Genomic DNA, 25236 nt, shown 5'->3' with positions numbered 1-25236 from the left:
CGTAATTGAGATCTCGTAACTGAACAAAACTGGCTGTCACCGAAATCGCTTAACTGAATAAAACAGACATCATTGAAATCTTGTAATCGAATAAAACTGACTGACAGTGAAAACCGACCATCATTGAAATCTTGTAAAGGAACAAAACTGACCTTCATTTAGATCTCTTAACCGAACAAACCCTGCCGTCATTGAAATCTCATAACCGAATAAAACATACTTCATTGAAATCTCATAACCAAATAAAACCGACCATCATTGAAATCTCCTAACGAAACAAAACTGTCCATCATTGAAATCTCGTAACGAAACAAAACTGACTGACAATGAAAACCGACCATCATTAAGATCTTGTGACCGAACAAAACCGGCTGTCACCAAATCTCATAACTGAATAAAACAGATGTAATTGAAATTTTGTAAACGAAACAAAACCAACTGTCTTTGAAAGCTCATAAAAGAACAAAACCGACTGACATTGAAAACCCAACCGTCACTGAGATCTCATAACCGAACAAAACCAACCGTCACTGAAATCTCATAACAGAACAAAACTGACTGACACTGAAAACTGACCATAATTGAGATCTCGCAGGGTCGAACAAAACTGGCTGTCACCGGAATCTCTTAACTGAATAAAAGAGACATCATTGAAATCTCGTAACCGAATAAAAGCGACCGTCATTGTAATCTCGTAAAGGACCAAAACTGACTGTCTTTGAAATCTCGTAAAAGAACAAAAAATACCGTATTGAGAACTCGTAACTGAACAAAAAAACTCATAAAGGAACAAAACTGACCTTTTTTGAAATCTCATAACAGAAAGACAACTGACATTGAAAACCCAACCGTCATTGAGATCTCATGACCTAACAAAACCGATTCATTGAACTCTTGTAACAGAATAAAACTGACTGTCTTTGAAAACTTGTAGAAGAACAAAGGAACAAAACTGACCTTTTCTTTGAAATCTAATCACAGAACAAAACTGATTAACCTTGAAAACCCAACCGTCATTGAGATCTCATAACCAAACAAAACCGACCATCATTGAAATCTCGTAACCAAACAAAACCGACTGTCTTTGAAATCTCATGAAAGAACAAAACTGACTGACAACTAAAACCAACTGTCATTGAAATCTTGAAAAGGAACAAAACTGACCTTCATTGAGATCTTGTTACCGGACAAAACCAACTGTCGTTTTAATCTCATAAAGGACCAAAACTGACTGTGTTTGAAATCTCGTAAAAGAACAAAAGATACCGTATTGAGAACTCGTAACTGAACAAAAACAAAACTCATAAAAGAACAAAGGAACAAAACCGACCTTCTTTGAAATCTCATAACAGAAAACAACTGACATTGAAAACCCAACCGTCATTGAGATCTCATGACCTAACAAACCGATTCACTGAAATCTCGTAAAGGAACAAAACCGACTGACATCGAAAAAACCTGACCTTCACTGAGATCTCATAACTGAACAAAACGACCGTCATTGAAATCTCATAACAGAGAAAAACTGACTGACACTGAATTCCAACCGTAATTGAGATCTCGTAGGGTCAAACAAAACTGGCTATCACCAAAATCTTTTAACCGAGTAAAACAGACATCATTGAAATCTCGTAACCGAATAAAAGCGACCGTTATTGTAATCTTGTAAAGGACCAAAACTGACTGTCTTTGAAATCTCGTAAAAGAACAAAAAATACCATATTGAGAACTCGTAACTGAACAAAAAAACTCATAAAGGAACAAAACCGACCTTTTTTGAAATCTCATAACAGAAAGACAACTGACATTGAAAACCTAACCGTCATTGAGATCTCATGACCTAACAAAACCGATTCATTGAAATCTTGTAACAGAATAAAACTGACTGTCTTTGAAAACTTGTAGAAGAACAAAGGAACAAAACTGACCTTTTCTTTGAAATCTAATCACAGAACAAAACTGATTGACCTTGAAAACCCAACCGTCATTGAGATCTCGTAACCAAATAAAACCGACCATCATTGAAACCTTGTAACCAAATAAAACCGGCTGTCTTTGAAATCTTGTAAAAGAACAAAGGAACAAAACAGACCGTCTTTGAAATCTCATAACAGAACAAATCCAAGTGACACTGAAAACCGAACGTAATTGACATCGCATAACTAATAAAAAACTGGCTGTCACTGAAATCTGTTAACCGTATAAAATATACTTCATTGAAATCTCGTAACCAAATAAAACCGACCATCATTGAAATCTCTTAACGAAACAAAACTGACCATCATTGAAATCTCGTAACGAAACAAAACCGACTGACAATGAAAACCGACCGTCATTAAGATCTTGTGACCGAACAAAACCGGCCGTCACCAAATCTCATAACCGATTAAAACAGATGTAATTGAAATTTTGTAAGCGAAACAAAACCAACTGTCTTTGAAATCTCATAAAAGAACAAAACCGACTGTCATTGAAAACCCAACCATCACTGAGATCTCATAACCGAACAAAACCAACCGTAATTGAGATCTCATAGATTCGAACAAAACTGACTGTCACCGAAATCTCTTAACCGAATAAAACAGACATCATTGAAATCTCGTAACCGAATAAAACCGACCGTCATTGTAATCTCGTAAAGGACCAAAACTGACTGTCTTTGAAATCTCGTAAAAGAGCAAAAAATACTGCATCGAGAACTCGTAACTGAACAAAAAAACTCATAAAAGAATAAAGGAACAAAACCGACCTTTTTTGAAATCTCATAACAGAAAAACAACTGACATTGAAAACCCAACCGTCATTGGGATCTCATGACCTAACAAAACCGATTCATTGAAATCTAGTAACGGAATAAAACTGACCGTCTTTGAAAATTCATAGAAAAACAAAGGAACAAAACTGACCTTCTTTGAAATCTAGTAACAGAACAAAACTGATTGACATTGAAAACCCAACCGTCATTGAGATAAAACTGACTGTCTTTGAAATCGAATAACAGAAAAAAAGTGATTAACGTTTAAAACCCAACCGTCATTGAGATCTCGTAACCAAACAAAACCGACCGCCATTGATATCTCATAACATAACAAAACCGATTGACATTGAAAACCGACCGTAATTGAGATCTCGTAACCAAACAAAACCGGCTGTCACCGAAATCTCTTAACCGAATAAAGCAGACATCAATGAAATATCGTAACTGTATAAAACCGACTGACACTGAAAACCCAACCGTCATTGAGATCTCATAACCAAACAAAACCGACTGTCATTGAAATCTCAAAACAGAACAAAACTGACTGACAGCTAAAACCGACTGTCATTGAAATCTTGAAAAGGAACAAAACTGACCTTTGTTGAGATCTCGTTACCGGACAAAACCGACTGTCATTTTAATCTCGTAAAGGACCAAAACTGACTGTCTTTGAAATCTCGTAAAAGAACAAAAAATACAGTATTGAGAACTCGTAACTGAACAAAAACAAAACTCATAAAAGAACAAAGGAACAAAACCGACCTTCTTTAAAAACTCATAACAGAATACAACTTACATTGAAAACCCAACCGTCATTGAGATCTCATGACCTAACAAAACCATTTCACTGAAATCTCATAAAGGAATAAAACCGACTGTCTTTGAAAACTTGTAGAAGAACAAAGGAACGAAGCTAACCTTCCTTGAAATCTAATAACAAAACAAAACTGATTGACATTGAAAACCCAACCGTCATTGAGATCTTGTAACCAAACAAAACCAACCACCATTGAAATCTCGTAACGAATCAAAACCGACTGTCTTTGAAATCTTGTAAAAGAACAAAGGAACAAAACAGACCGTCTTTGAAATTTCATAACAGAACAAATCCGACTTGCACTGAAAACAGACCGTAATTGAGATCTCGTAACTGAACAAAACTGGTTGTCACCGAAATCGCTTAACTGAATACAACAGACATCATTGAAATCTTGTATTCGAATAAAACTGACTGACAGTGAAAACTGACCATCATTGAAATCTTGTAAAGGAACAAAACTGACCTTCATTTAGATCTCTTAACCGAACAAACCCTGCCGTCATTGAAATCTCATAACCGAATAAAACATACTTCATTGAAATCTCATAACCAAATAAAACCGACCATCATTGAAATCTCGTAACGAAACAAAACTGACCATCATTGAAATCTCGTAACGAAACAAAACCGACTGACAATGAAAACCGACCATCATTAAGATCTTGTGACCGAACAAAACCGGCTGTCACCAAATCTCATGACTGAATAAAACAGATGTAATTGAAATTTTGTAAACGAAACAAAACCAACTGTCTTTGAAAGCTCATAAAAGAACAAAACCGACTGACATTGAAAACCCAACCGTCACTGAGATCTCATAACCGAACAAAACCAACCGTCACTGAAATCTCATAACAGAACAAAACTGACTGACACTGAAAACCGACCGTAATTGAGATCTCGCAGGGTCGAATAAAACTGGCTGTCACCGAAATCTCTTAACTGAATAAAACAGACATCATTGAAATCTCGTAACCGAATAAAAGCAACCGTCATTGTAATCTTGTAAAGTGACAAAACTGACTGTCTTTGAAATCTCGTAAAAGAACAAAAAATACCATATTGAGAACTCGTAACTGAACAAAAAAACTCATAAAGGAACAAAACCAACCTTTTTTGAAATCTCATAACAGAAAGACAACTGACATTGAAAACCCAACCGTCATTGAGATCTCATGACCTAACAAAACCGATTCATTGAAATCTTGTAACAGAATAAAACTGACTGTCTTTGAAAACTTGTAGAAGAACAAAGAAACAAAACTGACCTTTTCTTTGAAATCTAATAACAGAACAAAACTGATTGACCTTGAAAACCCAACCGTCATTGAGGTCTTATAACCAAACAAAACCGACCATCATTGAAATCTCGTAACCAAACAAAACCGACTGTCTTTGAAATCTCATAAAAGAACAAAGGAACAAAACAGTCCGTCTTTGAAATCTCATAACAGAACAAATCCGACTGACACTGAAAACCGACCGTAATTGAGATCGCATAACCGAAAAAACTGGCTGTCACTGAAATCTCTTAACCGAATTAAACAAACATCATTGAAATCTCGTAACCGAATAAAACCGACCGTCATTATAATCTCGTAAAGTGACAAAACTGACTGTCAACAAAATCTCTTAACCGAATAAAACAAACATCATTGAAATCTTGTAACGGAATAAAACTGACTGTCTTTGAAATCGAATAACAGAAAAAAAATTATTAACATTTAAAACCCAACCGTCATTGAGATCTCGTAACCAAACAAAACCGACCGTCATTGAAATCTCATAACAGAACAAAACCGACTGACAACTAAAACCGACTGTCATTGAAATCTTGAAAAGGAACAAAACTGACCTTCATTGAGATCTCGTAAAAGAACAAAAAATACCATATTGAGAAATCGTAACTGAACAAAAAAACTCATAAAAGAATAAAGGAACAAAACCGACCTTTTTTGAAATCTCATAACAGAAAGACAACTGACATTGAAAACCCAACCGTCATTGAGATCTCATGACCTAACAAAACCGATTCATTGAAATCTTGTAACAGAATAAAACTGACTGTCTTTGAAAACTTGTAGAAGAACAAAGAAACAAAACTGACCTTTTCTTTGAAATTTAATAACAGAACAAAACTGATTGACCTTGAAAACCCAACCGTCATTGAGATCTCGTAACCAAACAAAACTGACCATCATTGAAATCTCGTAACCAAACAAAACCGACTGTCTTTGAAATCTCATAAAAGAACAAAGGAACAAAACAGACCGTCTTTGAAATCTCATAACAGAACAAATCCGACTGACACTGAAAACCGACCGTAATTGAGATCGCATAACCGAAAAAACTGGCTGTCACTGAAATCTCTTAACCGAATAAAACAAACATCATTGAAATCTCGTAACCGAATAAAACCGACCGTCGTTGTAATCTCGTAAAAGGACCAAAACTGATTGTCTTTGAAATCTCGTAAAAGAGCAAAAAATACTGCATCGAGAACTCGTAACTGACCAAAAAAACTCATAAAAGAATAAAGGAACAAAACCGAACAAAACTGACTGACACTGAAAACCAACCGTCATTGAGATCTCGTAACCAAACAAAACCGACCATCATTGAAATCTCGTAACCGAATAAAACAGACATCATTGAAATCTCGTAACCGAATAAAATCAACTGACATTGAAAACCGACCGGCATTGAAATCTCATAACAGAACAAAACTGACTGACAACAAAAACCGACTGTCATTGAAATCTTGTAAAGGAACAAAACTGACCTTCATTTAGATCTCGTAACCGAACAAACCCTGCTGTCATTGAAATCTTATAACCGAATAAAACATACTTCATTGAAATCTCGTAACCAAATAAAACCGACCATCATTGAAATCTCCTAATGAAACAAAACTGACTATGATTGAAATCTCGTAACGAAACAAAACTGACTGACAATGAAAACCGACCGTCATTAAGATCTTGTGACCGAACAAAACCGGCCGTCACCAAATCTCATAACCGATTAAAACAGATGTAATTGAAATTTTGTAAACGAAACAAAACCAACTGTCTTTGAAATCTCATAAAAGAACAAAACCGACTGACATTGAAAACCCATCCATCACTGAGATCTCGTAACCGAACAAAACCAACCTTCATTGAAATCTCATAACAAAACAAAACTGACTGACACTGAAACCCGACCGTAATTGAGATCTCATAACCGAACAAAACTGGCTGTCACCGAAATCTCTTAACCGAATAAAACAGACATCATTGAAATCTCGTAACCGAATAAAACCGACCGTCATTGTAATCTCGTAAAAGGACCAAAACTGACTGTCTTTGAAATCTCGTAAAAGAGCAAAAAATACTGCATCGAGAACTCGTAACTGAACAAAAAAACTCATAAAAGAATAAAGGAACAAAACCGAACTTCTTTGAAATCTCATAACCGAACAAAACTGACTGACACTGAAAACCAACCGTCATTGAGATCTCGTAACCGAACAAAACCGACCATCATTGAAATCTCGTAACCGAATAAAACAGACATCATTGAAATCTCGTAACCGAATAAAACCGACTGACATTGAAAACCGACCGGCATTGAAATCTCATAACAGAACAAAACTGACTGACAACTGTCATTGAAATCTTGTAAAGGAACAAAACTGACCTTCATTTAGATCTCGTAACCCAACAAACCCTGCCGTCATTGAAATCTCATAACCGAATAAAACATACTTCATTGAAATCTCGTAACCAAGTAAAACCGACCATCATTGAAATCTCTTAATGAAACAAAACTGACTATGATTGAAATCTCGTAAAAGAGCAAAAAGTACTGCATCGAGAACTCGTAACTGAACAAAAAAACTCATAAAAGAATAAAGGAACAAATCCGACCTTTTTTGAAATCTCATAACAGAAAAACAACTGACATTGAAAACCCAACCATCATTGAGATCTCATGACCTAACAAAACCAATTCATTGAAATCTCATAACGGAATAAAACTGACCATCTTTGAAAATTCGTAGAAAAACAAAGGAACAAAACTGACCTTCTTTGAAATCTAATAACAGAACAAAACTGATTGACATTGAAAACCCAACCGTCATTGAGATCTCGTAACCAAACAAAACCGACCATCATTGAAATCTCATAACGAAACAAAACCGACTGTCTTTGAAATCTCGCAAAAGAACAATGGAACAAAACAGACCGTCTTTGAAATCTCATAACAGAACAAAACCGACTGACACTGAAAACCGACCGTAATTGATATCTCGTAACCGAACAAAACTGACTGTAACCAAAATCTCTTAACCGAATAAAACAAACATCATTGAAATCTTGTAATGGAATAAAACCGACTGTCTTTGAAAACTCGTAGAAGAACAAAGGAATAAAACTGACTGTCTTTGAAATCGAATAACAGAAAAAAAATTATTAACATTTAAAACCCAACCGTCATTGAGATCTTGTAACCAAACAAAACCGACCGTCATTGATATCTCATAACGTAACAAAACCGATTGACATTGAAAACCGACCGTAATTGAGATCTTGAAACCGAACAAAACCTGCTGTCACCGAAATCTCTTAACCGAATAAAACAGACATCAATGAAATATCATAACCGCATAAAACCGACTGACATTGAAAACCCAACCGTCATTGAGATCTCATAACCAAACAAAACCGACTGTCATTGAAATCTCATAACAGAACAAAACTGACCGACAACTAAAACCGACTGTCATTGAAATCTTGAAAAGGAACAAAACTGACCTTCATTGAGATCTTGTTACCGGACAAAACCGACTGTCATTTTAATCTCGTAAAGGACCAAAACTGACTGTCTTTGAAATCTCGTAAAACAACAAAAAATGCTGTATTGAGAACTCGTAACTGAACAAAAACAAACTCATAAAAGAACAAAGGAACAAAACCGACCTTCTTTGAAATCTCGTAACAGAAAACAACTGACATTGAAAACCCAACCGTCATTGAGATCTCATGACCTAACAAAACTGATTCACCGAAATCTTATAACGAAATAAAACCGACTGTCTTTGAAAACTCGTAGAAGAACAAAGGAACAAAGCTAACCTTTCTTGAAATCTAATGACAGAACAAAACTGATTGACATTGAAAATCCAACCATTATTGAGATCTTGTGACCAAACAAAACCGACCATCATTGAAATCTTGTAACGAATCAAAACCGACTGTCTTTGAAATCTCGTAAAAGAACAAAGGAACAAAACAGACCGTCTTTGAAATCTCATAACAGAACAAATCCGACTGACACTGAAAACAGACCGTAATTGAGATCTCGTAACTGAACAGAACTGGCTGTCACCGAAATCTCTTAACTGAATAAAATAGAATAATAAAACATCATTGAAATCTTGTAACCGAATAAAACTGACTGACAGTGAAAACCGACCATCATTGAAATCTTGTAAAGGAACAAAACTGACCTTCATTTAGATCTCTTAACCGAACAAACCCTGCCGTCATTGAAATCTCATAACCGAATAAAACATACTTCATTGAAATCTCATAACCAAATAAAACCGACCATCATTGAAATCTCCTAACGAAACAAAACTGACCATCATTGAAATCTCGTAACGAAACAAAACCGACTGACAATGAAAACCGACCGTCATTAAGATCTTGTGACCGAACAACACCGGCCGTCACCAAATCTCATAACCGAATAAAACAGATGTAATTGAAATTTTGTAAACGAAACAAAACCAACTGTCTTTGAAATCTCATAAAAGAACAAAACTGATTGACATTGAAAACCCAACCGTTATTGAGATCTCGTAACCAATCAAAACCGACCGTCATTGAAATCTCATAACATAATAAAACCGACTGACACTGAAAACCGACCGTATTTGAGATCTCGTAACCGAACAAAACTGGCTGTCACCGAAATCTCTTAACCGAATAAAACAGACATCAATGAAATATCATAACCGCATAAAACTGATTGACATTGAAAACCCAACCGTCATTGAGATCTCATAACCAAATAAAACCGACCATCATTGCAATCTCCTAACGAAACAAAACTGTCTGTCTTTGAAGTCTCGTAAAAGAACAAAGGAACAAAACAGACCGTCTTTGAAATCTCATAACAGAACACAACTGATTGACATTGAAAACCCAACTGTCATTGAGATCTTGTAACCAAACAAAACCGACATCTTTAAAATCTCACAACCGAATAAAACATACATCATTGAAATCTCGAAACCAAATAAAACCAACCGTCATTGAAAACTGACCGTCATTAAGATTTTGTGACCGAACAAAACCGGCCCTCACCAAATCTCATAACCAAATAGAACAGATGTAATTGAAATCTTGTAAACGAAACAAAACCGACTGTCTTTGAAATGTCATAAAAGAACAAAACCGACTGACACTGAAAACCGAACCGTCACTGAGATCTCATAACCGAACAAAACTGTCTGACACTGAAAACCGACCGTAATTGAGATTTCGTAAAAACAAAACTGGCTGTCACCGAAATCTCTAAACCAAATACAACAGACATCATTGAAATTTCGTAACCAAATAAAACCAATCGTCATTGTAATCTCTTAAAGGACCAAAACTGACTGTCTTTGAAATCTCGTAAAAGAGCAAAAAATACTGTATCGAGAACTCGTAACTGAACAAAAAAAAAAAAAAAAAAACTCATAAAAGAAGAAAGGAACAAAACCGACCTTCTTTGAAATCTCATAACAGAAAAACAACTGACATTGAAAACCCAACCGTAATTGAGATCTTGTTACCGAACAAAACCGACCGTCATTGTAATCTCGTAAAGGATCAAAACTGACTGTATTTGAAATCTCGTAAAAGAACAAATACTATATTGAGAACTCGTAATTGAACAAAAAAAAAAACTCATAAAAGAACAAATGAACAAAACCGACCTTCTTTGAAATCTCATAACAGAAAACAACTGACACTGAAAACCCAACCGTCATTGAGATCTCATGACCTGACAAAACCGACTCATTGAAATCTCATAACAAAACAAAACCGACTGTCTTTGAAAACTCGTAGAAGAACAAAGGATCAAAACTGACTGTCTTTGAAATCTAATAACAGAACGAAATTGATTGACATTGAAAACCCAACCGTCATTGAGATCTCATAACCAAATAAAACCGACCATCATTGAAATCTCTTAACAAAACAAAACTGAATGTCTTTGAAATCTCGTAAAAGAACAAAGGAACAAAACAGACCGTCTTTGAAATCTCATAACAGAACAAAACTGATTGACATTGAAAACCCAACTGTCATTGAGATCTCATAACCAAACAAAACCGACCGTCATTGAAATCTCACAACCGAATAAAACATACATCATTGAAATCTCGTAACCAAATAAAACCGACCATCATTAAAATTTCCTAACGCAACAAAACTGACCATCATTGAAATCTCGAAACGAAACAAAACCGACTGACAATGAAAACCGACCATCTTTAAGATCTTGTGATCGAACAAAACCGACCGTCACCAAATCTCATAACCGAATAGAACAGATGTAATTGAAATCTTGTAAACGAAACAAAACCGACTGTCATTGAAATGTCATAAAAGAACAAAACCGACTGACATTGAAAAACCAACCGTCATTGAAATCTCATAACAGAACAAAAGTGACTGACACTGAAAACCGACCGTAATTGAGATTTCGTAATAACAAAACTGGTTGTTACCGAAATCTCTAAACTGAATAAAACAGACATCATTGAAATCTTGTAACCAAATAAAACCAACCGTCATTGTAATCTCGTAAAGGACCAAAACTGACTGTTTTTGAAATCTCGTAAAAGAGCAAAAAATACTGCATCGAGAACTCGTAACTGAACAAAAAAAAAAAAAAAAAAACTCATTAAAGAAGAAAGGAACAAAATCGACCTTCTTTGAAATCTCATAACAGAAAAACAACTGACATTGAAATCCCAGCCGTAATTGAGATCTCATGACCGAACAAAACCGATTCATTGAAATCTTGTAATGAAACAAAACCGACTGTCTTTGAAATCTTGTAAAGGAACGAAACTGACCTTCGTTGAGATCTCGTAACCGAACAAAACCTGCCGTCATTGAATTCTCATAACCGAATAAAACATACTTCATTGAAATCTCGTAACCAAATAAAACCAACCATCATTGAAATCTCCTAACGGAAACAAAACTGACCATCATTGAAATCTTGTAACGAAACAAAATCGACTTACAATGAAAACCGACCATCATTAAGATCTTGTAAACGAAACAAAACCGGCTGTCTTTGAAATCTCATAAAAGAACAAAACTGACTGACATTGAAAACCCAACCGTCACTGAGATCTCATAACCGAACAAAACTGACTGACACTGAAAACCGACCGTAATTGAGATCTCGTAACCAAACAAAACTGGCTGTCACCGAAATCTCTTAACCGAATAAAACAGACATCATTGAAATCTCGTAACCGAATAAAACCAACCGTCATTGTAATCTCGTTAAGGACCAAAACTGACTGTCTTTGAAATTTGTAAAAGAACAAAAAATACCCTATTGAGAACTCGTAACTGAACAAAAAAAAAAAAACTCATAAAAGAATAAAGGAACAAAACCGACTTTCTTTGAAATCTCATAACAGAAAAACAACTGACATTGAAAACCCAACCGTCATTGAGATCTCATGACCTAACAAAACCGATTCATTGAAATCTCGTAACAGAATAAAACTGGCTGTCTTTGAAAACTCGTAGAAAAAGAAAGGAACAACACTGACCGTCTTTGAAATCTAATAACAGAACAAAACTGACTGACATTGAAAACAAAACCGTCATTGAGATCTTGTAACCAAACAAAACTGACCGTCATTGAAATCTCATAACATAACAAAACCAACTGACACTGAAAATCGACCGTAATTGAGATCTCGTAACCGAACAAAACCGGCTGTCACTGAAATCTCTTAACCGAATAAAACAGACATCAATGAAATCTCGTAACTGAATAAAACCGACCGTAATTGTAATCTTGTAAAGTAACAAAACTGACAGTCATTGAAATCTCGTAACGGAATAAAACCAACTGTCTTTGAAAACTCGTAGAAGAACAAAGGAACAAAACTGACCGTCTTTGAAATCTAATAACAGAACAAAACCGACTGACACTGAAAACCGACTGTAATTGAGATCTCGTAACCGAACAAAACCGGCTGTCACCGAAATCTCTCAACCGAATAAAACAGACATCAATGAAATATCGTAACTGCATTAAACTGACTGACATTGAAAACCCAACCATTATTGAGATCTCATAACCGAACAAAACCGACAGTAATTGAAATCTCATAACAGAACAAAACTGACTGGCAACGAAAACCAACTGTCATTGAAATCTTGTAAAGGAACAAAACAGACCTTCATTGTAATCTCTTAAAGGCCCAAAACTGACTGTCTTTGAAATCTCGTAAAAGAACAAAAAATACCGTACTGAGAACTCGTAACTGAACAAAACTGACTGAAAATAAAAACCGACTGTCATTGAAATCTCGTAAAGGAACAAAACTGAACTTCATTGAGATCTCATGACTGAATAAAACAAACATCATTGAAATCTTGTGACCAAATAAAACCGACCATCATTGAAATCTCGTAACGGAATAAAACCAACTGTCTTTGAAAACTCGTAGAAGAACAAAGGAACAAAACTGACCATATAGTACAAAACTCCCAGCATGCATCACAGCATGAATAAATTATGCAGCTGAATTATCCTATTATTTTGTTTAATTCTAACTGTTTGCTTTCATTTTTTGCTGTGGTTTTTGTAGTCTTTTAGTAGCTTTTTGTGATGTCCAGAGTTGATCTGATTGTCTGTCTGATTTGTTGTCACCATTGTTGGGATTCATACACTGATTGCTCATATCTATGTTTTTGTTATTGTAGTTTACTGCTCAGTTTTTTTTTATCTTCAATCTTCTAACTGGTTTCCGCAATACAGTGTGATCTCATGTTGCAGTAAAGCAGGGTGTGTAATTCAAGTGTATTAATGTCACAACACAATTATTATATTCAAATCACATCAGTGATTCAAGCTATTTCATAATGTTTATGAAATCAATAGCTAAAAATCATCATCTGATCCCATTTCAGCTTTCTTATGAGACATGTTATAAAAGTTAAGAGCCCAACTAATGAAAACACCAATCACCATTATGGTGACTTCAAATGAAATAAGCGTTAAACTTTTGTTAATTCTCAATAAGAACTTCTGTAGATGAATGATGGTAATAAAGTCAGTCTGGTTAGTAATATGTGAAGCTGTAATGCTGTTTGTGGAGTTGTTTAATCCTCCTCTGCTGAGATCTGGAGAGATTTAATGTCTTTTTTTTTATCTTCAGTTGATTTCATCTAAGTCAGTTGTAGCTCTTTTTTCTGTTCTCTTCTTTTTTTTCAGTGATTCTGCTTGTTAACAGGCTTGTTAATGCTAAGATGATTATATAAATAATGTGGCTCATATAAGGTTCGGCTCTGGTTTTGCTCTTGGCTGATATGTGGCATTGCTATGGCCTGCTTGTGGCTCAGATCTGGAAAACAGGAGTGGTCCACGCAAGTGCCATCATTCCATGACACATGTGGCCCAGATCATCATGCATGGCAGATGTAGGCCGGCACAAAGTTGCTATCTGGGTGAGTGGCAAGCGGTGATAATGGTGTGCGAGTGGTGTTAATTATATATATATATATATATATATATATATATATATATGAAGAGTTTGGTTCCAAAACGCGATAAACTCCATTTTCAAAAACATTTTAGTTTCCGCCAAAATCAGTATTGTATCTGATCGGTATTGAAAAGTCATTTATTAATTTTGCGCAAAATGCAATATTCGTTGTGTTATTCTATCGTGTTTTCTCCCTTTCTTTCCAAAATGCGACAAACGCCAGTCTCCTTTCTCTGCAGAATGTGATATATCCGCTCAACCAATCACAGCGCACCATTCCACGCACTGTAAACAGTAATGGTGGCGCTCTGAATACACCCGGCATCCTAGATTTCCTTATCTGCTTTGTACTTTGTGATCATCAAAAACAGAAAAATTAATAATTTTGAAGGCATTGATGAACCTGCGGTGGTTTCTGCGGTGGGGAAGAAATGCAAGTCATCGAAATGTAATCATTTACGTGAGGAGATTAAGAAGGTGAGGCACTCGAGTCGGGAGGAGGAAAAATGCCGGCTGTTGCTTGTTCCACGACAGCATCAAACTTCTGTCACGGTCCCCAAAACTGAATCATGGACAGTTTTTAAAAGCCATTTTTAATACCAATGTACTCTGTAAATGTGTTTATTTTAACCGTGTGCAAGATACTCTTTAATCAGTAATGACAAACGGAGACATAATTCATTTATATCATTAACAAGATGACTCGTTGAATTCATTTTGGGAGCGATGGCTGAATGTATTTTTAGTAAAATGCCTGTATATAAGATTAGTACTGGCAAAGTTCAGAGGCTGTCATATATGTGAATCAACTTACTTTGTTGTGTTTTTTTAATATGAAAAATAACTTTTATATTGATGGATTAATTGCATTTTGGAAAAAAATATGTCATGGATTTATTGCATTTTGGAGGAAAAATAATCCGTTTTTATAATAAACATTTTAAAATCAAAAAGTAGATTTGAATTTTTAATGTTTTTATAACCAAAAGATGATATGTGATACAGAAAATAGTGGTTTTCATCTTGCCAATTTCTTGGTAAAGAAAACACCTTTTTACTCAAATTAATCAAAATGGAGTTATAGTGTTTTGGAACCAAACTCTTCACATATATATTGCTTATATTGTTATATATTGTGTAGAACAAAATGAGACCCCACTCTTGTTTTATATATAAATAATTAAAAAAAAAAAAAAAAACATTGGCGTGAAGAGAATCATGCAAAATGTAAATCTGCCTTTAATTGGTCCCACTACTTCTAAAATTATACAGTACAGACAGGTTTAATGTGAGTACTCACCATCTTCAAAATGCCATTATGAAGACCTTAACTGAAAAATATATATATTGTTGAAACTGAGGAACTATTACATCAGGATATCAATTTTACATATTTCCATTAGCTTCACAATTAATCCAGGGCTAGGGAAAATCTTTGTTTTTAGTAAGCCACTTTGATATCAGCCCAGAATTGCAGAAAAGATTTGATCTAGGTCTGAGAAAGTAATAGTATGATTTTGTATAAGTCAATCCCAAAATCCACTGTGATACTGCAAGAAAAATATCCACCAGGATGGGACATTATCTAACCCAATATTAGTGCATGCTAGGTATTTTGGTTGGTAATTAGAGTATCAAATCGTTAGCTTAGCTAGCTTGTGCCATGTGAAACTAACTTTTACCAAAGAAGAGCACCTTAAACACTAACGCTATGAGATTCCATATCTTTCCGCACTGAGACATACCAACCTTCCATCTTACATCATGATTTTTTCTCTGTTTCTGTGTGCGTGTTTGAATACTGGATTGATTTGTGTCTGTGGTAACAAGTAAACAGCTTAGGAAAGAAGTGCTTCGCATCTGATTGACGGTTCCCATGACACCAGGTGCATTCCAATAAATGTCATCTAATATCCAATGGAGATGTGTTTCCCCAACAGAGCTCGATCCACCTCCACCCAGACAGACTAACCCCAGTGCAGCTCTGTCTCCTACCTAAACATTTATGACATTTACAGTGCATTATCCAGTTCGGAAGTACTGAAGGGCAGAGAAAGGGAGAGCGAAAGGAAAAAAAGAGTGGATGGAGTCACATTTTATATGGTTGGAGGCTAGCACCACTCTGCTAATGGTGGAGAACAGTCAGGTGTAATCAGGGATGGACAAAAAGAGCCCAGGTGCTATAGCCTACCAGTCCATCACAACTAATTACTCTAACAGATAATTACACAACAGATAATACTCCACCATATGTTTTATATAAGCATAAGAATATAAACTACTGCATTATCTAGCTTAGAGTTTTTCAAAGTGGAGGCTGTGAAGGTGGTGTCAGGGGCTCTGTGGAAAATTCTTTACTATTGAGAAATTTTACTAAGTTCATTTTACCACTATGAGAGAAAAAAAAGACCAAATCTGCATTATATTAATTGAACTGGATTGATTTTATTCTCTAATATTTTGGGTATGGGTACAATATTGGAAAAATAATATTAACAGGAAAAAGATATGTGTAACGATCCTGTTCTGTTTTTGAAATTTTAGTTTGTATTTCAATGTTTCCTTGTGTTCTGTTCCTGCTTCCTTTGTTCCCCATTTTTTCCACTTCTGTTACTGATTATGCCCTTGTTTGTTGCTATGGTTACTGATTGCTCTGTGCACCTGTTTCTTGTTCAGTTTGTTTTCCCTTGTATTTAAGCCCTCAGTTTAGTTTTGTACTGTATATACATATGTATATTGGATATTTTTCAAATATCCAGTTTTCTAATATTTTCCAGATTTTAATGTTTATTTTTTAGCTTTAATACAATGACAATTTTGTAATTTTGAAAATTTTGAAAATGTTTGTCTTTTTAATCACACTTGTTATATTCTTCACACAGTATAAATGGGTTTTATATTGCTGTCTATATATTTTAGGAAGGGGAATCCTTTGCGAGGACCTCATCATATTTGGTGGTCCTTAAAGCATTTAAAAGTCCCAGACCTAGTTTATATATATTGATTTTCTCTATATTTTATGAGAAAGTTGAAATCACAGAGACCAGAGTCATGTCCCATGTGGTTATATTTTTCAGTACACTATGTAGCAGAGGTGCATTTGATTTAATTTATTTTGCAATTTTACATTTTTCATGGGCAGATAGCAATAGTTGGATGAGACGACCTGCAGAGGGAAGGGAAATATAGTATAGTCTGAGAAAAGCTCAAAAAAGCACAATTTTTAATAAAACCACAAAGTGAGTGTAAAAAAAACAACTGTGAATGTGCGAGAGAGTAGTGGAGTCTGCAGCGATAACGCAACTTCTGAGAAATGATAATGGAAATGATAGTTAAGACCGGAAGTTATTGATCTTGGAGATGCTGGCATGAATCAAGGTGGCAGATAACATTTCTGCATCTGTGCATCATTACTGTTTGTGTTGTAAATCATTAGCACAGTTCTTTCCATTTGATTTCTGTTTTGGGTTGATGCACAGTGGGATAATTGCCTCTCGTTCAATATAAAGAGTTAGGGAGCTGCACTCCCTCTTTTCGAATTATTTTGATACTTCAGTGCTCAATACGCTAAGATCGAGAGTAGCAATTATCACATGCGCACCTTATTGCATCTGCATTATTCAATTATTCAAGAGTTCGGAATGGAACCGTGCAACATCCAGGTTTGGTTAAACAGTGTGGCTTTCTGTCAGGACACAAACAAACATGATGAACCGCTTTCTCAAAGTCAGTGGAGAGGACACGGTAGCGGAGGAGGCTGGTGATAGATGGCGTTCCATCAGCGAGAGGTAGTCTCTTGGATTAATACGAGGAAAATGGCACTCTTTCTCACAGGAACAATAAATGAATAAATAAAAACAAGGATTTGTGAGCACTCGCAGCACTGGCAAATAGACAAGTGTTTGTATCGGACACTTTAGTACTCCTGTCCATATTGCTGCCAAATGCATTGTTTTGCATTAAGGTTCATGTTTTTGAACAAACATGTTTACCAGTCATATTTCATCATCACAATAAAGCAGAGAGAAAGGCAATTTGGCATTAGAGACAAAGAGGCTGTCAGGACTCATATTAAATGATCACTCCATTACTCTCTTACCAGAGTATTTGTGGGCAGGGATGAAGAACTCGGGGTGAGTTTTTGGCTCTCTAGCAGATTCTGTTCCCCAAGGTTTATCTGTGGTCGTTGCAAATCAATTAAAAACACTCACCTCCTGAATGCGCACGACCGCTCTCCTGAATATTGATTCTTATTAAACTCGGTGGTGTAACTGTCTGTAGTGAGTTAGGAGACATTTGTGAATTTGGAATTGAACGTTTGACATTTGAGAACTGGACAGACAATAGGTATTAAGCTGCACTGAACAGATAATCACTTCAAAGGCCAAGACTTTGTGTTCTGCACTAAAACATTACCTTAGCAAAGCACTGAAGACAAAGGCCCTCATTCACTAATGATGTTGTTGAATAATTTGTTCTTATGCAAATTTATTTATTTTAGTTACTTAGTAATAATGAATACTTTTGTAGAGTCATATGTTTTTCCAGTTCTAATAATATATATTTTTAAAAAGTTGATTTAACAAATGACTTGTTTCCAAGGCCATTGGGAGTATGTGATTTTTGCATATACAAGTGGTTACAGATGGTTCTAAATTTGATCATGAATTTAGAATAAATTCGCATATTTAGCGAATGAGACAAAGATTAGTTCTAAATATGTTATAATATAATAAGTAATATATAATATGATCTTTTTCCAATTTCAGTTCTCAGAAGATTCAATCTAATCTCATTGTGGCCTCAAAAATAATGGAATCTGATTGGCTGATGTAAATTCGAGTCATTAACCATCCGGATTACTCATCATAATGGGGACCTGCCATTAAAATCTTAAAGCTCCTGTGAATAATGAGGCTTCTAAGAAAAATATTGAATATTGTCAGGAAATGAGGCATGTTATGGACTAAATGGTTACTGGAAAGGTATTTGTGTCCATCTCTTAAGTTAAGTATCTTTTATTAGTTTGCCTCGGTTGAATCATTGATGATGTGATTTAGCAGAACGAAACAAATCTTATTTGAAACATCCTCTTTCATCCCTTCAAAGCAACAGCTAATCCTCCGTTGTGCCTTAAAAGGGAAGACAGACTTTCTCTCCTTTCAAACAGGGAGGTTCCATCTACCTTAAGTGCTGGGTGATTTTACAGTCACTTTGAAATCAAGGTTACATACATGCTGAACTCTCCATTGTGACTCCTCCAGGTCCACTCACAGAATTTTCTTACACTTGTGAGTTAACTGAGCCATTCATTTACATCAGCAAGGCAAATTAGGCAATCCATTATGGTGCACTGTTCAAACAAATTACTCGCTGCACATCAGCCTTGGTGTGTTTACAGCACTGTGTGGGGGAAAGGGGGGCTGCGGGGCGGAAGGTCATGTGTGCATTAATGAGATAAGGTTGTATTTAAAGTGTGTGAGTGTGTGTGTATGTGTGTGTGTGTGTGTGTGTGTGTTTTCAGAGCAGGATGGATGGATGTCCATCGGAGTGCTGATGCAGCAGTGTCCGTCCTCTACTCATCTTTTTTCAGTTTCTCTCATCCTTCTTCTTCCTCCTCCTCCACACAATCTATCGCCATGTTTGCTCATTGATCTGTGAGCCTGACATAGATGCTAGGCGAAAGAAAGCTTTCCCTCTCCAATAAAGAGAGGAGTCACTGCCTTTTAAAACACTCGCTGTCTCACTTGCATGAGTGAATGCTGCTTGCTGCAATAAATAGACTATTAAAAAGGCAGGGAGACAAAATGTAATTACAGAACACTTGAATGACCTTCCTGTTAAAAATCACAATTTGAATCCACTGAACTTGCTGTTTTAGCTTTACATTTTACATTCAGACTCTCAACTAAATTTTCCACACTCAGGCAGACAGACAGACAGATAGATAGATAGATAGACAGACAGACAGACAGACAGACAGAGACATTTCTTTGGTGTACTAAACTGAAGACACTCTGAAGTCTCTCAAGAAAAGCTGATTTGTCAGGTTTAATTATATGGCATCTATGTGTAATGATAGGGTCTATCATTTGGACAGGTCAGTCATGCTGTCCTTAACACGTGCTACAGCAATTAGATGAGCCTTTTGACGAGAGTGACAGCCAACTCTGGGCTTAAGTGTGGACCATAGTAAAAACAAAGTTTTTCCAAGCAAGTGTTAAAGGATGTTGTTTGCAACTTAATTTGGGGCATCGTCGATTACCACAGATTCCCTAGGTGTACAAAAGAGTGGAAAATGGGTTTACAGTAAATGCAAACATAATGGAAGCAAAACATCAAAAAATATGCATCTGTTGCGACGTTTTGAAAGTATTAGCACCAAACTACACATTATTTATATAATTTATGAAGCAAGCTAGTAAAAAAGTGAGCCTGTTTGCTTTTACATGATCCATAAAACACAGTTTATATTGAGTTTTACAGACTCGGATTACATTGCTAATGCATATCCAGAAGTTATTTTAAAAAAAGTGGTTCCACTTGAAAATTATGATTATTCTCCTGAAGATTTTATCTAAGCACTTTATCAAAAATACAAGCCTAACATTTCTGCTTTTAAACCAGTGCTAGGTTCTCGTTGTAAGTTGTAAACACATTATGGGCTTATTTTTGAGCTCATTATTGTCTGTGGTAATCGACAGCACACCACAGATGCTGCCCGTAGACACAAAGTTGCAAATAACCCTGAATAGCCTATTCCTTTAATGTCAGTTGTAGTCTGAAATCATGATTTAAATGGCAATTTAAAGTGTTTTGCAATAATTATATCATGCAGCACAATGAAAAGGCAAGCGTTTGGCAGTGCTTTAAAGAAGTGGTAGCCTCTTAACATCAGGCTATTCACTACGGCCTTGAACGAATTTGGATCTGATGTAGAAGCAGATGCCAAGTGAATGGATACGCAAACAGCCTTAGGAAATAATATTCAGTTTATTGGCCTTGAATTCATTGAGCACTTGGATGTTGTACCCCACTCCCTATTTAATGACCACCGTGTTTAAAAGCCCCTGATACTGTAAATCTTCATCTTAAATTCGCCTGCAGTATGCTGAAGTCTGGCAATGTGAGTGTGAGGAACAGAGAGAGACACATAGTCCACACTTGCTGTCACCTCGTTCCCCACCTTGTCATTCCTGCCAAGGCCTGAGTAACTCAGAAGATGAAACACCTGTGGGAAGCTTTGTCCTCATATTAAAGCACGGCGTCAAATTGAAAGACTGTTATTTAGCACGCAATCTGCTGACTTGGGAAAAATGGACCACTCGGAGCGGGAATGGAAAAGGGGTTTCAGGAAGGCAGGCTGTGAGCCTCTTTAATACATTAATGAGAAATAGATGGAAAGCAGGAAAAAAGATTACGCCAGGAAAGACTTATGGTTTTACTTAATACCTAAACAAAAAAAAAAATTGGTTATTTATTCCCCAGAGATTTTCAATGAGTAAGCAGAATCATCAAATTGCCACTCAAGATTCCTTCATTTTGAATAGCGGCAGTGATGGAATGATGTGGGGTTGAATATGAATCTCTTTGATTATGGTGTAAGAATTTCTTTTTTAATTAAGCAAAGTATAATCACTGAATACAGGCCCATTCACATTGAACAGTTAATTATTGATTTCTGGTGAGAAGTGACAATGTAATTATTGCATGCTGGCAAAACTGATCTAAGATGTCAGTCAGGCATGTTTAATCAAGGAGGTTAGTCTTCTCTGTAACCTCTCATGGGTTTAATTAGGTGTATTTTCACTATTCTGTTTAATTCAGATTCAGATTTTGCTTGACAAAAGGCTTCATTCCTAGTCTAGAACTTTTATATTCACATTGCAGATCTGTGGGGCAGTTCACCCAAAATGAAAATTATCTCATTATTTATTTACCCTCATGTCATTCCAAACTTGTATGCTGCTATGTTTGATAGAGAGAATAGAAACTTCCTGTTTTCCTGTGTAGTATGAAGACAGTCAAGCTCCAAAAAGGTAAAAAAAAATAGCGACCTTCTTGAATCAATGTGGTTTTGTCACAACAAGAACCAATGATGTTTGATGTTACTGGCATCCAACTTGCGTCGTAGTTTGAGAAAAAAAAAAAAAAACGCTCTAGAACAAAATTTGTTGTTTAAAGGGTGGTAAAAATACATTTGAATTTTATACAACATCACACAAAACGTGGGTAAAACACAAAGAGATCATCAAATTTAGGTGCCCTTGCAATATCTACGTGTTTTGGCCATGAGACACAAAAAAAAAAAAAAAAAAATATTTGCACTTTTTAGTTTGATAGTATACTGGATCAGTATTTACTGTTAAAGTACTAAATAAAAAAACATTTGAGTTTAATTTTATATTTATAGATTTTTTTTTTCAGGTTTCAATATCTAACATTATTCTAAAAGTTGGTGGAAAGACTTATAGAAGGCAACTTAAAGGGTTAGTTCACCCAAAAATGAAAATTCTTTCATTAAAGGTGCTGTAAGTATTATTTGAACAATGCTGTTGGACATTGTTGATATTTGAAATCAACCCAAACAAAGCCACCCCTATCTTCATTGCTCTGCCTCCAAAACTCACAATCCAGTCCTAACCACCCTGCTCCGAGTCAGTCTCAAACCCCGTCCCGATCACCGCTGGCATGCGAGGCGAATGCACTACCAATGACTCTAAACACCGCATTCTCTAGCGATTGTCAGTGTGCAGTAGTTTAACAGCAAAACTCTCACTAGCTGGCCACTGTTACACACGCAATGCGAGTGGATATCTGTTTATCACAGCTGACGCGCAGCAAAATGCTTCACGAAAAATAAAGCACACTTGATGAACAAATGACAAGAAAGCACAAAAAAATGAACGTACAGTACACAAGAATAAATACAAAGTGTTCGTTGTTAGTTGCAAACAGCACAGCAGCTCCAGACAATCAAAACCCAAAATAAGAAACAATCAAAAACCTCACATGAGTAGCAGGATCAAAGCAGCCTCTGCATCTGTTTTCAGGCCTTCTTCTCGCTTAGCTCTCTCCAGTACTGGAAAGCTTTTCTAATATAAACGCAGGTCCTAAAGTGCTTGCCCAGGCATAAACCTTCATTCCATTGATATTCTTTTGAGCTCTTTTGTATTGTGTCCCATTTCTCATTCTGCAGTTTTGTTTTGTTTTTTTCTTATTTTCAAATCTCCCTCTTGCTCATTCTCTCTGCTCGACCGTCATACGCTCCCTAATTCTGATTGGTTAGACGTTTGTTGTTGGTATTGCCTGACTAACTTCCAAACAGTGTATTTGAAATACTACTGAGTCCCCCTTTAATTACTCACCCTCATGTTGTTCCACACCTGTAAGACCTTCATTCATCTTCAGAACACAAATTAAGATATTTTTGATAAAATCAAATGGCTTAGTGAGGCCTCCATTGCCACCAAGATAATTAACTCTTTCAGATGCCCAGAAAGGTACTAAAAACATATTTAAAACATTAATGTTATGAAGCAACGAGAATACTTTTTGTGTGTCAAAAAAACAAAATAATGACTTTATTCAACATTATCTAATGATGGGTGATTTCAAAACACTGCTTCATGAAGCTTCGAAGCTTTACAAATCTTTTGTTTCAAATCAGTGATTTGAAGCATGTATCAAACTGCAGAAGTCACGCCCCCCAGTAGTGAAACATCGAAATTTCGAAAACACTTATGACGTAACAAAGCCTCGTTTACTGAAATCACGTGACTTTGGAAGTTTGATACACGCTCCTCTAGTAATTTGAAATTGCCCATCACTAGACATTGTTGAATAAAGTTGTTATTTTGTTTTTTTTGGCACACAAAAATTATTCTCAGCGATTCATAATATTAAGGTTGAACCACTGTAGTCACATTAACTGTTTTAAATATGTTTTTAGTACTTTTCTGGGCATCTGAAAGTGTTAATTATCTTGCTGGCAATGGAAGCCTCACTAAGCCATCAGATTTGATCAAAAATATCTTAATTTGTGGTCTGAAGATGAACAAAGGTCTTACGGGTGTGGAACAACATGAGGGTGAGTAATTAATGACAGAATTTTCATTTTTGGGTGAACTAACCCTTTAATACTATAAAAGTCCGTTAATTCTGGAAACAACTTGTCTCTATATTATCATGCTTAATATTATTCTTGGACAGTATAAATGAGTTTTTATACTTGAAAAGTTACCTTTACATTTTAGGAAGGGGCAAAATGATCATCATATTGGGGTATTCTTGGCATAAGGGGTTTGAAAACTATAGATATAGATACTTTTATAGTATTTTGTCCTCTTTGAGCTTGAACTGTCATAATATGGGCTCATCACAATTCTCCTTTTGTACTCCATGAATATAACAGCATACCAGCATGAGGGTAAGCAAATAATGACATATACATTTGTGGGTGAAATATCCCTTTAATGGAGTCAGTAATGGGTATTCTGAAAATATCAGGGATTTACTTTTCATGATCTTGCTCTTAGTGACTTCATCCAGGTGAGACACAGGCGCACTCATAAAGATGTCACTGCAGTTTTTTTTTAATTGGCAGTCTTCTGACTGCATCGCTCAGTGCATGAGAGAAATTGAATATGGATATTCGGTTCTCAGTCTCATTTATCCCTCTGGCTTATAGATGGATGTGTATTCAGTGGAAATGAACTTTTGGTGAGTAAATGGAATGGAAAGTGCCTGAAGAGGATCCACAGAAAGAGAGGGTGATATGTGCCTGCAGTTGGAGGTATGAGAATTGACTGGGCTTTGGTCTCTGGATGTATTATAGACATTTGGATTATTCGACCTGAATAAATGCAGCAG

The sequence above is a fragment of the Ctenopharyngodon idella genome, chromosome 16 (assembly GCF_019924925.1).
Source record: "Ctenopharyngodon idella isolate HZGC_01 chromosome 16, HZGC01, whole genome shotgun sequence".
Taxonomy (NCBI): Eukaryota; Metazoa; Chordata; class Actinopteri; order Cypriniformes; family Xenocyprididae; genus Ctenopharyngodon; species Ctenopharyngodon idella.
This window is presented reverse-complemented; position numbering follows the sequence as displayed.